Here is a 14,592-nt window from a genome sequence, read left to right as displayed (position 1 = left end):
CGGGGATGTGCGTTATCGTTTGCATATACTATCAGCATCACTATTTGTCAAGAAAGTGTCTGTTTCGCCATCCGTGAAACTTGGACACGCTCAAGCGCTACTCTCAACCAATGCCAAGTACCCAATTGAAAGAGTGTGTATGAAGACATTTAGTTTACCGGCTGGGGGTCGTGTTTGTAATCAGGAAAACCTATTTTTAGGACCTCTGCCAAAATGTATTGTAATCGGATTGGTGGACAATGACAGTTTTACCGGAAGTTACACAAAGAATCCATTTAATTTCAAACATTATAATTTGGAGTTTATGACTATGTATGTAGATGGTCAGCAATTTCCTAGCAAACCATTCCAACCAAATTACACAACAGGGTCAGCTGTGCGTGAATTTTACCAATTGGCCTTAGCTTCAGGAAAACACCTAAAGGACCAAGCCTTGGCTATTGACAGGTCGGACTTCTTACACGGCTATGCCCTTTATGCATTCAACTGCGCGCCAGACGAGGAATGTGGTCAGCACATATCCTTGATCAAGTCAGGGAATGTACGACTTGAGATGAGGTTTAGACAACCACTACCCCACACAATTAATTTAGTTGTTTATTCAATCTTTGACTCCATTATCGAAGTGTCAAACCGGCGACAAGTCATGGTTGACCACTATTAGGAGAACGGTGTGGAAATGAATACCGCAGAGTTGACCAGTGTGGTGAACCAATTTTCATCTAGGACCCATTTCTATGGTGTGCTGGCAAGTGACCAACTACCTAGGGTGCCTGTCCGAGATGTTGCATCAATGATGATTGTTAATACACACCCAAGCAATCAACCTGGGGAGCATTGGCTGGCTATTTACATAACGGATGATGGCATTGGAAGGTTTTATGACAGTTTTGGAAACCCCCCGGATTTTACATATTTTCCCAAGTCAATCAAGGCCTTTCTGAAAACCTGTGAGAATGTGGAATACAGTTCAAAACAAGTACAGGACCTGGTTTCAACCATGTGTGGACAGCATTGTTTGTTCTTTCTCTTTCTAATGACAAAAGGTCTGAGTTATAAAGATTTTATGTCTTTTTATGCTGATGATTTACGAGAAAATGATGCCCTAGTCTCAAAGTTTGTAGCTAAGATGTACCAGAGTAAGCGTGATAAGCAAATGTTTAATTGCATACAACATGCTCAATCTTGTGAAACGTTTAATTTGTGCCATGGTTGTTGAAGAAATAGAAAAGCCAATCACGTGTATGTCAACTTTATTATTAAAAAATAAAAACATTTGTAAAACCACATCAATGTTTACATATTATTTTTCATACAACATTTATTCAAGATAAAACAAACATACAATGTATCACAAATAAAATAAAAACATTAAAATGGAAGCCATTTTGCGGGGTCCGTGGTATGAGGTTCAAAGAAAGCTTTGGTTGTTTGAAAACCAGTTGCTGGTGGTGTGGCTAAATCATCCATTGTGTCACCAGACTTTTGTTTATACAAATTGATTTTACGTCTTACATGCGCATTTGGAATAGTTGTAAAAGGCATGTTGAGACATGCCATGGCCTCTAAAAACACACCCCACCCCAACGGTTTTCTATCGTCAGCAATTTTATTGGTAGCTGTCACGCTTTTAACAAGATCCAATAGGTGCGAGCCCTTGATTATCTCTCCTTTGAAAACAAATTCACCATTTGAATTCCATGAAGTCAAATCTTTAGACCTGTGCATTCTATTAAGAATATATTCAACATTCTTTCTACGCCTCACAGGCACATTATCCAAAATTTCATCAACAAGGTCAACATTTCGGTCAACAGTTTGCTTATTCTCAGTCACGTTTACTACAGCAGACCCGGTCTCAGACCCGGGTAGACTTAAAGTCAGGGTGTTTGTATCAAGCTCACCCTGGCGCACAACAGTCAAAAATCTTTGTAAAATGGCAGAGTATCTTTTAGCTTTCTCATGTAAATCCATATCAGGCTTCAACAGTATATTGCGAATCGATGAGTCCAAATCATTCTCAACAGATTGTCTTACATCGGTGCTAGTCGTTTTGGATTCTCGCAGTTTTACCAACTGATGTTGTGGCACCAGAAACATTTTCTGAGCATGCTCCATGTTGTTTAACCCTGTCTCGATGCAATTAGACTGGTTAAGAATGGAACTGCAACGCTTAGTAACGGCAGTAGAAAACCTCCAGATTGGTTGATGGTTTTTCTTTTCCGTGCAACTGAAGTGTTCTTTCTAGACATGTATATAATTTTGGCTTTTTGTCTCTTTACTTTTCGGAGCTGCGACTCGGTTAAGGGTATATTACCGCGCCTTAGATTAAGCGCTATTTCACAGAGTGATAGAATGAGGTCGGTGGATGCTGATTCTAAAATAACTTTTCGTTGACTTGCCGGTGCCTTAAATATCATTTTCAAAAGTGGTAAATTTCTACGAATGCGTTTAGACATGATCAAACTTTCTTAGGAACGTACACGACAGGCCAATCCCCTGAAAATAACCCTGTTCTCAGACGGTAGTCTTCTGGTGTTGTAGCTTTAAAGTCAATAAGTAAATAACCAAAAGGCGGATGTGTTGCATCTTTAAAACTCTCCATGAAGAATTGAGAAAGACCGGGGTATATCTGTCTGCCTAAAATACTAATCTGCTGATTGTCGCGGGGGTTTTTAAACAAGATGAGGTAGTTTGTGTTCAAGTTAATAGTTCTACTAGATTTGCCTTTAACAAACATGTTTTGGACGAGGTAAATTGCACTCAGGTTACGGTGGTGTGAATATTGTGTGAAAACTCGCTCCATCTCCAAACTCTCTGATGCACTTTTCATTAAATCGTCAATAATTAAAAGGTTGTTTTTCTGAATCGGTAGCAGATTGTCATCACACAGCGATGTTGGTAGACCTTCTATAAAAGTAATCTCCCTTACTTTCAACAGTTCGTCATACAGCGGTTGCCAACATGAATGAACCCAGACGATATTTTGAATTTCTTTGGAGAATACAACCTCTGCATTATCCAACAACATCTTCACAAAATATGTTTTACCAGAGTTACTGGGGCCACTAATGACACAGCTGAACGGGTGTTGTAGTCGCGGGTCAAAACCGCTATCCATCCTAGACTGTGGTTTAGTACCCATAAGGCCTTGTGCTGTAATCAGGGAGCAGTACACGCTTGTTGTACACAACTCTGAAACGCTTAGACACTACTCGGTTTTTCAACGTGAATGTTCTTTTATCTCTAGCAATTGTGTCTGCATTAGCAAGGACATGATCATCATCACCGCCCTCACCCCGTACAAAGTTGTCAACCAGTCGTGTCAGCGTCTCCAAATTAACAATGGTTGTGTTGTAGCTGTTGAGCGTAATGCCTTTTGCTTTGAGACAGGTCAGACCTTTAACGGTTTTGTAACCATATGTCTTTGGCCCACCACTAACAAATTGAGCTATGCGGTCACCATCCGGTAACTCATCGGTCAAGTCACCCAAGAACGGGCCCAGTGGGGGGACCCAATCCCCATGGCGTGTGACAAAGATCACGGAATCAGTGTCTGTGTAGAGTACACGTCTATCCAACTTTTCCAAGAGTGAATACAACTCGAGTCTAGCATAAGCTGTTGTGAACGCGGCAATAAATATGTTGCCGTTACGTGGTTTGATTGGTGTCTGTTTTGTGTAACGCCACTGTACCATCGCAACAGTGTCTGAGATGAACGAGAAATAACCAACATCTATTTCACTGGAAAAAAGGTAGTGGCTAAACTCCTCCGGATCTGTAATTAACATTGTGTTCATAAGGTTAGTCCGCTCACCCATCTTACCCCAAAGACTATTCATTGCCAATTTAGCTAAAGATCGCCTAGCACTGTTTACAACAATGTTTTCCTTGTCAAGCTGCACACCCTCCTTTTCATGATATTCACGGATATACCGGTCTTTAGCCTCATCGTCAACCACAGATGGTGGGAAGCCACTAGCTTCCTGCTTGTGCTTCAGGAATGTTCTCATGTAATCTGCAAAAAGATCATCTGATGTCCTGGTGAAATCCCAGATTTCAAATATTTCCACAATGCGATAACCTTTCTCAACAGCTTTAACCAGCTCAATAGAAACCCAGGTACCGGTTAAAGATCTTTCTGAATCAGTATGTGAACAATCAGTTACCTGGTTTTCAGACTCTGCACATAATCTACACAATGGAAAGAACAGCTTACCGCCAACCCTGTGTGGTAAAACGGGGTGATAAAGGCCTTTCGGTGGACACACTGTAGCCTTAACAATACCAAAGTAAGTGTCTAGGGGTTTGAAATCTCGAAAGATTATGTCTGGATGCCCAATCGGATAAGTCTTTGTCTTGTTGCAGAATGGGTAAAGACTACAGACATCGTTATACTGAATAGTCTCCCCTTCTCGAGCCGTAAACTTCAGATGAATCGCATTAGTACGACCACCAAAAAGAGCATCCCGAGGGTCAAGGCGCTCTGGAGAACCAAAGGTCTTCAAGAAAGCTTTGACATCTGCGGATGTGTTTTTAAGCCGGTTCCACTCACACTCCCATATGTATTGAACATGTACGTTGTGTTGTTCTTTCAAAGCCTCTAGCTTTGTCAACCATTGCTGGTGCATCAACCCATACTGAATCTTTGTCATTGGATTGATGCTGGTTGAACAATGACACTTTGGGTGACCGTGCCAGAAACAACCTAGAAATTCATAGACCGTGCTAAAACCATCACGTTCAGCATAACCATCAACGTAGTAGGGACCGATTTTCACTTCACCCCTGTTCAGGGCGTGCTGTATTGATATATTCTTATCGGAGGCCACATATTCAAGCCACTGTATTGAGCTGTTTGAGAATGTCTTCTGACAACGGTTGTAGTTGTCTGAGGGGACCAATGCAATGGTGTCCTTGGTGAGGAATCTGTTGCAAAAGACTTTCATGCAAGCCGAAGCAATCGTAATTGACCGGAATGGGTCAACACCACCACACTCCAGGAACTCTAGTCTGTAGCGCATACAACCCTCTCTCAAGATGACCACATCATTCACGCAGTAAGCCTTTTTTCATCCTGCATGACAAAGGGGTCTGCGGAAACAAGTGCATACCATTGCAAAAACTCATCTTTTTCTTTAGCCATCATGGTATTCACGCCATAGTAATGCGGTTCCGGATGGGGGCCAACATAGTTCTCATTCTCCTTGATGTTAAATTTGTAAGGAAAGTAGCCTTTTTTCGAATCCTTAAAACCCATAGCACGTGGCAAGGCTGACAGCTTCATAGGTAGAAAGCAATGACTATCAATGTATCTCTGATTGAATGTGCTGTCTGTAAAAATCATGAGCTTGCTACCATTAGCAATAAGTGTCGTGCCAATACCATTGTTAGCAAGGTACTGCATCAAGATGTAACCATCGAAACCTTTAGAGTTGTGTGCTATAAATGTGTAGTCATTATATTTCGGCTGCCTAAACTTTTGAAAAAAAGCAGTGACACAACCATCTCCGGCTGAACACCACGTCTTGTTATCAAAGCTTATTGCACACACAAAATTTGCAGTGTGTACACCATTCACCGGATTGGCAATAGTCTCAAAATCATAAAATATGTAGCGCTCACTGGGGTCCTCGGGCTTGGAGGGTTTTATAAAACACTGATGATTCATTTCAAAAGCCAGATCCACATTACAATTGGGGCACATGTTAGCAATGCACCGGTGTGCTTTATAGTTGGTAATACTGACATTGTAATAGCGACCACAATCGACACAGTATTTCTTCTGGTCACACCTGCTAACCCAACGATCCACACTTTTGTGGTGCTTCAAACGTTTATGCTGGCTATAACAAAAATCTGAATAACATATCCTTTTACAGTCAGGGCACTGCTTTGTGTTACGGGGTTGGGTATGACAATCTTCATGAAGACAGACACTACAGCTATGTTTACAACCATGATCACCACGTGTGTTGAAACCGGTATAGCACCAGTCACAAACATAAGACACACCCAGAAAACCCTTCAGATTCATGATACCGTAGAAATGGTTATCGTGTAAGTACATAAAGACAGTTCTAGGGTGGGTTTCCTTGCTGTTTTGAAACTTGGTAAAGTGACCATCCCGTGTTCGGTGAAAGACAACAATTTTACACCCTGTCATTTCTTCAAACCGAACAATATCTGTGAATGACACACATTCATCTAACGCTAAACCAGCCCCCTTATGTAGCTCACGACCACTAACCAGGGCCTCGGGATATGTGTACTGCGGGTTCAACATACCCATCAAACAAACAGAAAAACACGTAGAATCATTATTCACAGCCACATATAAATGTCTTCTTTTTTTATTGATAATCTGATCTATCAACAATGTTTGAGCTTTACGTCGTGGGGCACCACCCTCACGGTTTTTGACAATTTGTACCACCAGTTCTAGTGATTCATCAATCATAAGCTCCGTATTACTCTGCATAACACTTTCAAGTAAATTACCAAACGTGCGTTCATTATATTCATCCGCTCTCATGGTCACATGTACGGGATCTATCAGAGATTCACCAATCAACTCAATCTGCAGACGATCACCGGGCCCTTGTACAAAGTCTGAGGCTCTAACAATCAAAGTATCCAAGCCTGCCATAATACTTGTGTAGAATGTGCCAAAATCACCAACTTCACCAGTATTTTGTAAATTTATAAACTGTCGTAATTCAACATTGTCAAACGCATTACGCTGTATAACTCTAACATCGCCATCACTGCACTGAGTTTGCATCAGAGAGCTTGAAGGAGTGTCAACTAGATCGTGTGAAAAATGGGGGCTACTAAGCTCAGTTAACAAGCCTTGTATCTGAGGATTATTGTGCGCATCGCTGTGTAACAAAGTAGCAGTTGGTTCATTTGTATTTTGGGGTATGGTCGATTAATTATTTGTAAAGGTTGTTGGCTGTTCCGTGTCTGGACTGTCGTTAGCATTATCTTTCGCCATTTCTCTGGTTTAACGTGTAAATAACAATCCACTTTTCAGATTTAAATATTCTAACTCAAACATACATTTACATACAGCGCAGTTTTGAAGAGTTGACTGTATTACCTTCAGCTTTCAAGCCTGAAAGAAAACAAAAATCCCCTCACGCTGTGCAGCCACAAGGAAGGGTGTCCGTAACTGACCCCATTGTGGTAATGTACTTTGTATCATCACCCGGCTGTCCTCAATCTGTTGGAATATGTTGTACCAAGGTTCAGTATGCATAGTCATAATTGTTAATAACACTTTAGAACAAGACTAAAAATGTCTGTAAATAATTAAACTTACACAAAGTATCTGCTCAGGTTGTGTAAGATCACAGTCTGACCACCCAGTCCAACTGATGCCGGTCACTTGAACTAAATACAAATAGGATTAACAAGCGTATACAGGTAATTAAAGCTGATTAACAATAATGTCAAAAGTCTACTTACCAAGATTTGGAGGTCCAAAAATGTGTTTACCAAACACGGTCAGTGTTCAAATCCGCTCAACCTAAACCGGAGATTTAAACAGGCAATATGAAAGACAGCTAAAATGAATGGATTGCGCAATCGTAAAATTGATTTACAAATTCTTAAAAAGTTGCATCACAATTCAAATAAATTACTTCAAATAAAATAACTTGTACTTACAACAGAAACGATATACTCCACGCTTGAAACCCCTGCTGTCTTTTGCGGATGCTGCGGGGTTTAATTACTGTCTTCACATCGCAGCCGGGGCTCCTCCAGCAAGTCACGCCTCTTAAATTTGTCATTGGTTACATGTCATCGTTCTTCACGTTAGATTCAAATTGTGTTAGAACTATACATGCTGCAATGATACAAATTCAGGATAAAACTTAACTATTTAGTTCTGATTTTTGTAGCCACTTGGCAACCAAATATATTGCTATATAACGTCTGGTAGAACAGCCGTTCTCGTTAATTTTCGCGGCTCAGCCGTGACACACGTCATATAATTGTATATATTAACGATAAACTCATCTGCTTACATATAAACGCTTGCTATTGTCACCATATCGATATTATTCAGTTCAACATTTAACAAACACAGGACCATAATGCAGCAATACAAAATCAGATTTCACGAGTTGTTCATTAAGAGAATGCAGCACATCTTCACCCGGAAGTGACAGCATAACCCCATACTAACACAAATACTATAGTATTTTTTTTTTAACCAACGTTTGCCTATTATTAAACATTTCTACCAATGTGTAGAAAACAATCTTGCGTTGATCTCTGTTGTACAATTTCAAAAGACGCCTCTACGAATGTTTTAATTACCTATCCTAACCTGTCAACGATCCCCCGTTGTTCATGCAAATTTATACGCGACCTTGCTGGTAACTTTGTAACGTTTTGCCATATAATGCAACTTAGAAGTTAATGCTGACTTAACCATTTTTATTACAAAACTCAACATTGCTCATACATACACTTGTTTTTATTTATAACAATATTTAAAAAAAAAAAACAACCGCTACACAATCTACCTTTGCGAAATGTGTGGTTGGCCGAGGGCCATGGATGCTCCTTCAAAATAAAAGCATTGCTCATGCGATGTTAACATGCTGTAATGCTGTGTTGGATTACAAACGGTGAGACACGGGATGATTTCTAACCTGCATATACTACGGTTTGTATTAGTGGTTATTTTGGGACCATTACTACTGGGCAGATATAACCTTGAAGCCCATCTCTTGTTAAAATGAATATTGGGCTGAAAACTATCTGAACTCGTAAGTCCCGCCCCATCCCCTTCTTTATATCTTACAGAAAAACATGTCCCTCACGTGTAACTCTGTGTTTGTGGAAAAACACCACATTGCAAAACATGGAAGTTTACATCTGTACCACAAGGCATTGGAACCCTGGCCCCCTTTTGTTTAACACCAAACACCATACCGCTGACACAACACTTATTTTACTGCCTGGGAATTTAACATTCCGGAACCCTAAGCCCCATTTGTTAATCATCAAACATAGCCCACCTGTTATAACACTAGTCTGGTTTGCTCATCAGGCGTTGTAAAACATCAAACACTGACACATCAATGTAATCATAAATCACAAAGTCACCGGACATGCATACGTCACTCCTGAAGTCCCACCCTAACATACGTCATACCGGAAGTCCCCCCCTAACATACGTCATACAGGAAGTCCCACCCTAACATACGTCATACCGGAAGTCCCACCCTACAAACCGGATGTCCCGCCCACCTGTCACATCAATATGGAAGTCCTGCCCCCTAGGGCCATAAATCACCATTCTGACACAATATACCCTACACTAACTACTCATGTTCACCAGACAAATCCAGGAAAGCTGTCTCCACAAACCTCTGGAAGTGTCAACTGGAGTCAGAGGTGAATCATTCCCCTCCCCACCGTGCTGTGTGAGGGAGCTTAGTGTTTTTCTGAGACCAGGGAGCGGGACCAGCATGTAGAGCTGAGATATGCTTTTCGCTTTTGCACTCAGAACACCAAATTACATTTTTACAGTTCTTCGCCTGGTGTGCTGTTGAGGAGACACACCAAAGGCATATTGAGTTCTCTCTAAGGATGGTTTTCCTCTCTTCTAATGATGTCTCCCTGAAGCCTCAACACCTTCAAAGGGGTGTGCTTTTTTGTGGATGGGAAATTGTTTGTTTTTTAGGATCATCCATATTTTTTTATTCATCCCTCTGGATGACACTGTCCACTTCAGTTTTGTACACTGCTGTAGGAGCTCTCGTCATTCTTGTTGAGAATTTGTCTCCAGCTTTCCTCTTGGGTGATACTGCGTTGGAAATTGAAACAATGAAGCTCAGGTTGTTTCACATCTTTACTTCGGGTTGTATTAAACATGAGAAAAATTTGAAGGGTGGGAAGCTGACGTCATTATTGTGTTTGTATTGTGTACCCCGTGACATCCACTTTTCTTGTAGACTGAAGGGGAAGTTTTTCGAGAATTGCCAATTGCAATGTCCAAATAGGAAAATCTAGGTACGTAACCTTCAGCTTTGGCAGCCTCTAACTCGAGGAGGAGGTCACTTAGTTCTCTCAGACATTAAGGGTCTTTGTTGGAGATCCTCGGGATGTGTTCAAGCTTGGTAAAGAGTGCTGTCTCCATAGCTTACGCAGGCCCATAGCACTCTTCTAGTCATTCCCATACAATACTGAGAGCTGTAGTGAGGTGATTAACATGGACAGACCTCATTCCTATTGCATGTTCGGCAGATTCTGGCCCAAGCCACTTGATTAAAAGGTCTAGCTCCTCACTGGACTTTAGGTCAAGCCCTTCCACAGCATTGGAGAACTTTGACTTCCAAGCCCAGTAGCTCTCTGGCTTTTCACCGAAGTTGGTGAGCCCAGGTGTAAGAAAGTCGCGGCGTGCTAAGAACTTAGCTAAATTGGCAACATTGGAGCTATCGGAATGGTTCTCACGAGACACACGACATCCTGCTTCAGGAGATAGCTTTGCGTGAACATCTGCATAGTGCCAAGGAGGCTGTGAATTGTGGAGCCTATACACTCACCTAAAGGATTATTAGGAACACCTGTTCAATTTCTCATTAATGCAATTAACTAATCAAGCAATCACATGGCAGTTGCTTCAATGCATTTAGGGGTGTGGTCCTGGTCAAGACAATCTCCTGAACTCCAAACTGAATGGTTGTGCGTGAAAATCCCAGTAACTGAGCAGATTGTGAAATACTCAGACCGGCCCGTCTGGCACCAACAACCATGCCACGCTCAAAATTGCTTAAATCACCTTTCTTTCCCATTCTGACATTCAGTTGGGAGTTCCGGAGATGGTCTTGACCAGGACCACACCCCTAAATGCATTGAAGCAACTGCGATGTGATTGGTTGATTAGTTAATTGCATTAATGAGAAATTGAACAGGTGATCCTAATAATCCTTTAGGTGAGTGTACCTCCCTAGCTATTAAAAACACAGGCAGTAGATCTCTCATCACAGTGGTTAATGCAATTTTAATGTAACCACTGACTGTGATAGATGAAAGGGCATGGGACTGCCTACTTAATGTATTTGCCTGTTGAACATTTTGTTTAGAGAAGAGGTGCAAAATAAGACAGACAGCAAGAGAGAGAGAGAGAGAGAGTGGGGTTGAGAGTTTACACAAATGTAATGTGCAGACAGAAAAAGAGGCATTGTAAACTAATATAAACAGAGGTAAATGCCAAGAGTTAGTACTCATGGAAATAGAGACAGTTCCTCAATTCTTCCAGCCATCCCTTTTGTGACAATTAAATTTTTGTTGACATGGCCCTATGTGAGCAGAGTGGCAAGCATTTTAAATTCCACTCCTCTACAAGGACCATCCCTCCCAAAGAAGCAGACAACGTCAAAAACTCAAAAAAGGCAAGAGCGCAGGCATCTTGCCAAGTCAGCCACAGTGAAAACTCTCAATTCCACTCACAATCCCTCAACATCAGTACACACACATGCAAGCATACGCACACAAACACACGCAGAGACCCACCGTTTTCACATAAAGAGCTGTGCCTCTACGACTACAGGGCTGAAATAAAAATGAGACCTTGTCTGAAGAGTTCATCTTTAACAATCTTCAATAAATAGAACCAGGGGAAAATGGCAGCCTCCGGACAATGATGAGTAGTGTGCGGCTGTTATGTCTGCAGCTGAGTTCACTGATAAGCAGATAAAAGTGCTGAGTCACAGATCTGACCCTTTTCCCCTCAGGCAGTTGGGACAGAAGCACAAAAATGTCCACAGTCTCTTTCTCAGGGGCCACTGGAGCTAACTTTGGATAAAGAAATAGATACCTGGCCAACAGCCAAAGCCAGGGTCTAAACATAGATAATAAAATACTTACAACCGCTTATGAAAGTGAGAGAGAGAGAGAGAGAGAGAGAGAGAGAGAGAGAGAGAAAGAGAGAAAGAGTGGGGAAGAGGCTTAATAGAGATACGTATTGTATTTTGTATATATGGTACATTGTCTATATATTTTTTTAATTATATAAACTGTTCTTACATCTACCATTATTATTGTTATTGTAATATGGATTATTCTTACTGTTGTTTTTATATCTACTATTCTTACTGCTGCTTTTGCTGCTGTTATAACTTTTTAAAGTGTATCATTTCACTGTGGCACCATTCACTCATCCAGAGACAAAGGGGAAAGACAGAGGTGGGAGTCTTTGATGAAAGAGCTGTCGCACAGATTTAAAAACGATGCTGCAGCGGAACATGTGCACCAGACCACCACAGCCATATTAGACTTGACCTCTTAATTTGAGAGAAAAGGGCTAATCAGGATAGAGAGAGAAATAGAGACATACAGACAGATGTTTCATGATGTCTAATCGATTAGCTATGAGATCTATGAAGGAAGTTGTCTTTAATTATACTAAAATAAAAATACTAAAATAATAATAGACCGTGTGGTCCTCCATCATTTGAGCTGCGATGATGCCTGTAAAGTGATGTTGGAATGCTATGTCATTGTTATTGACTTGAAATGGTTGAACACTGCAACAGAAAACCCCAAATGTTTGTATCTCCTTTTCAACTTGTCTGCTGAGCACTGATTCCAACATGCACAAATTTCCTTCACCTCTTCCTCTCTGGTGATTCTTACATTCTGAATAGTTAGACAGGGTGGATTGTTCCAACTGAAATACATTTTTTCTGAAGCAAAGAGGTGAAACATTTAAAATACAGACTGGTTATGTATATATTTTGTGACCAACTTAAATAAATTAATAGCATTTTTTTTCATTTTTGTCAAATAGCAGATACTAATTTACATAGAGACTTATAGAATAACTTAGGGTAAAGTGTCTTGCTTCAGGGTACAACACCATACAATATATGGCCAAATGTATGTGAACACATGACCATCACACCTATATGAGCATGTTGGACATCCCATTCCAAAACTATGGAAATTAAATTGTAGTTCGCCCCCCTTTTTACAGCTATTACAGCCACCACTCTTCTGAGAATGCTTTCCACAAGATTTTGGAGTGTCTATGTTGGAATTTGTGCCAATTTAGCCAAATGAGCATTGTGAGGTCAGGCACTGATGTTAGTCGAGAAGGCCTGGCTTGCAATCGTCATTCCAATTCATGAAGATGCTCAGTGTGGTTAATATCAAAGCTCTGTGCAGGCCACTCAGGTTCCTCCACACCAACCACATCGAATCATGTATTTTTGGACCCCACTTGCTGGAACAGGAAAAGGTCTTCCCCAAACTGATGCCACAAAGTTGCATGCAACCAATTGTCTATAACAGGGGTGTCCAAACTATTCCACGGAGGGCCATGTGTCTGCAGGTTTTCGCTCTCTCCTTGTACTTGATTGACTAATTAGGTTACTAATTGGTTAGTTTCTACCCTCACCTGGTTGTTTAGGTGTGAACTGGGAACCAATTTATAGGAAAAACCAAAAACCTGCAGACACATGGCCCTCCGTGGAATGGTTTGGACACCCCTGGTCTATAATGTCTTTCTGTCCTACTGTACATAGCATTAAGATTACTCTTCAATAGAACTAAGGCACAAACCTTGAAACACAGCCCCAGACAATTATCCCTCCTTCACCAAACTTTCCACTAGGCAATATGCATTCCGGTAGGCTGCATTCTCGTGGAATCTGCCACACCCAGATTTGTCCATCAGACAGGGTTAGGGTTAGATCTGACGTAATTACAAGTTTACATCGCAGAGACAGACTGACTGATGTGACTGACTGACGTGACTGATAACGTGACTAGTAATATGTTAAGAGATGGAGAAAAATGAGAAAAGCAAAAGCGGAAAAGGCATTGAAGCAAGATGTGACCAAATTTAATGTAATGTATCATTTAACTTTACATTATGGCTGTCAGAGTTAAAGCGTTAACGCTTGCAATTCATTTAAAATACTGAGACTAACGTCTGTAAAAGAATGTTATCGCCATTAATGCATTTTACATTTATGAGCCTCAGAGCCATTCATAGTTAATGCTTGACTTCACCAGACATTAGCTGTCAGGATTGCAGTGGGCAACTTCCTTGTACTTACTGTTTTAGTAATGTTGTACTTACTTGTGCTTACGGAAAATAAATGTATTTGAAATATATTTTTTAATACATTTGGAAAATATATTTCCGAACACATTTGGAAAATATATTCCTGAAAACATTTGGTAAATATATGTAAAAATGTTTGAAATTGGCCGCTTAAATATATTTGTATAAATGCATTTAAAAAATATATTAGATAATCAGCAAGGTGGTTTTTCAAACCTGCAATCTTATGTTCCACAGGCAGGAGCACTAACCACTACACCAAACAGGATTAAGTTGATAAGGGAGGCAAGTAGTGGTATTAACAAGTTTACAAGTATGTTAGACTATATTTGTGACTAAGATGAAAATTATTTTGGTAATGTACACATCTATAAAATGTGTTTCAACACCTAAATGTGATATAATCAATACGTCGGTAATTACATTTCATCATTTTACTTTCACAGGACCTTGAAAATGCATTTTAATATGGGCTTCAAAATAAATGTTGTCTTTTCTAT

At 40.5% G+C, this 14,592-nt stretch overlaps 1 protein-coding gene across 2 annotated transcripts in view; it reads right to left on the bottom strand.

Moving 5' to 3' along the window:
• kcnd2 (potassium voltage-gated channel, Shal-related subfamily, member 2) overlaps window positions 1-14,592 on the bottom strand; it is a 432,971-nt gene that overhangs the window by 255,933 nt on the left and 162,446 nt on the right. The gene's annotated exons all lie outside the window — the stretch shown is intronic.

Source organism: Esox lucius, chromosome 23 (genome assembly GCF_011004845.1).
Source record: "Esox lucius isolate fEsoLuc1 chromosome 23, fEsoLuc1.pri, whole genome shotgun sequence".
NCBI lineage: Eukaryota > Metazoa > Chordata > Actinopteri > Esociformes > Esocidae > Esox > Esox lucius.
Note: the sequence above shows the minus strand (reverse complement) of the source record. Positions and strands in the feature narration are given on the sequence as shown.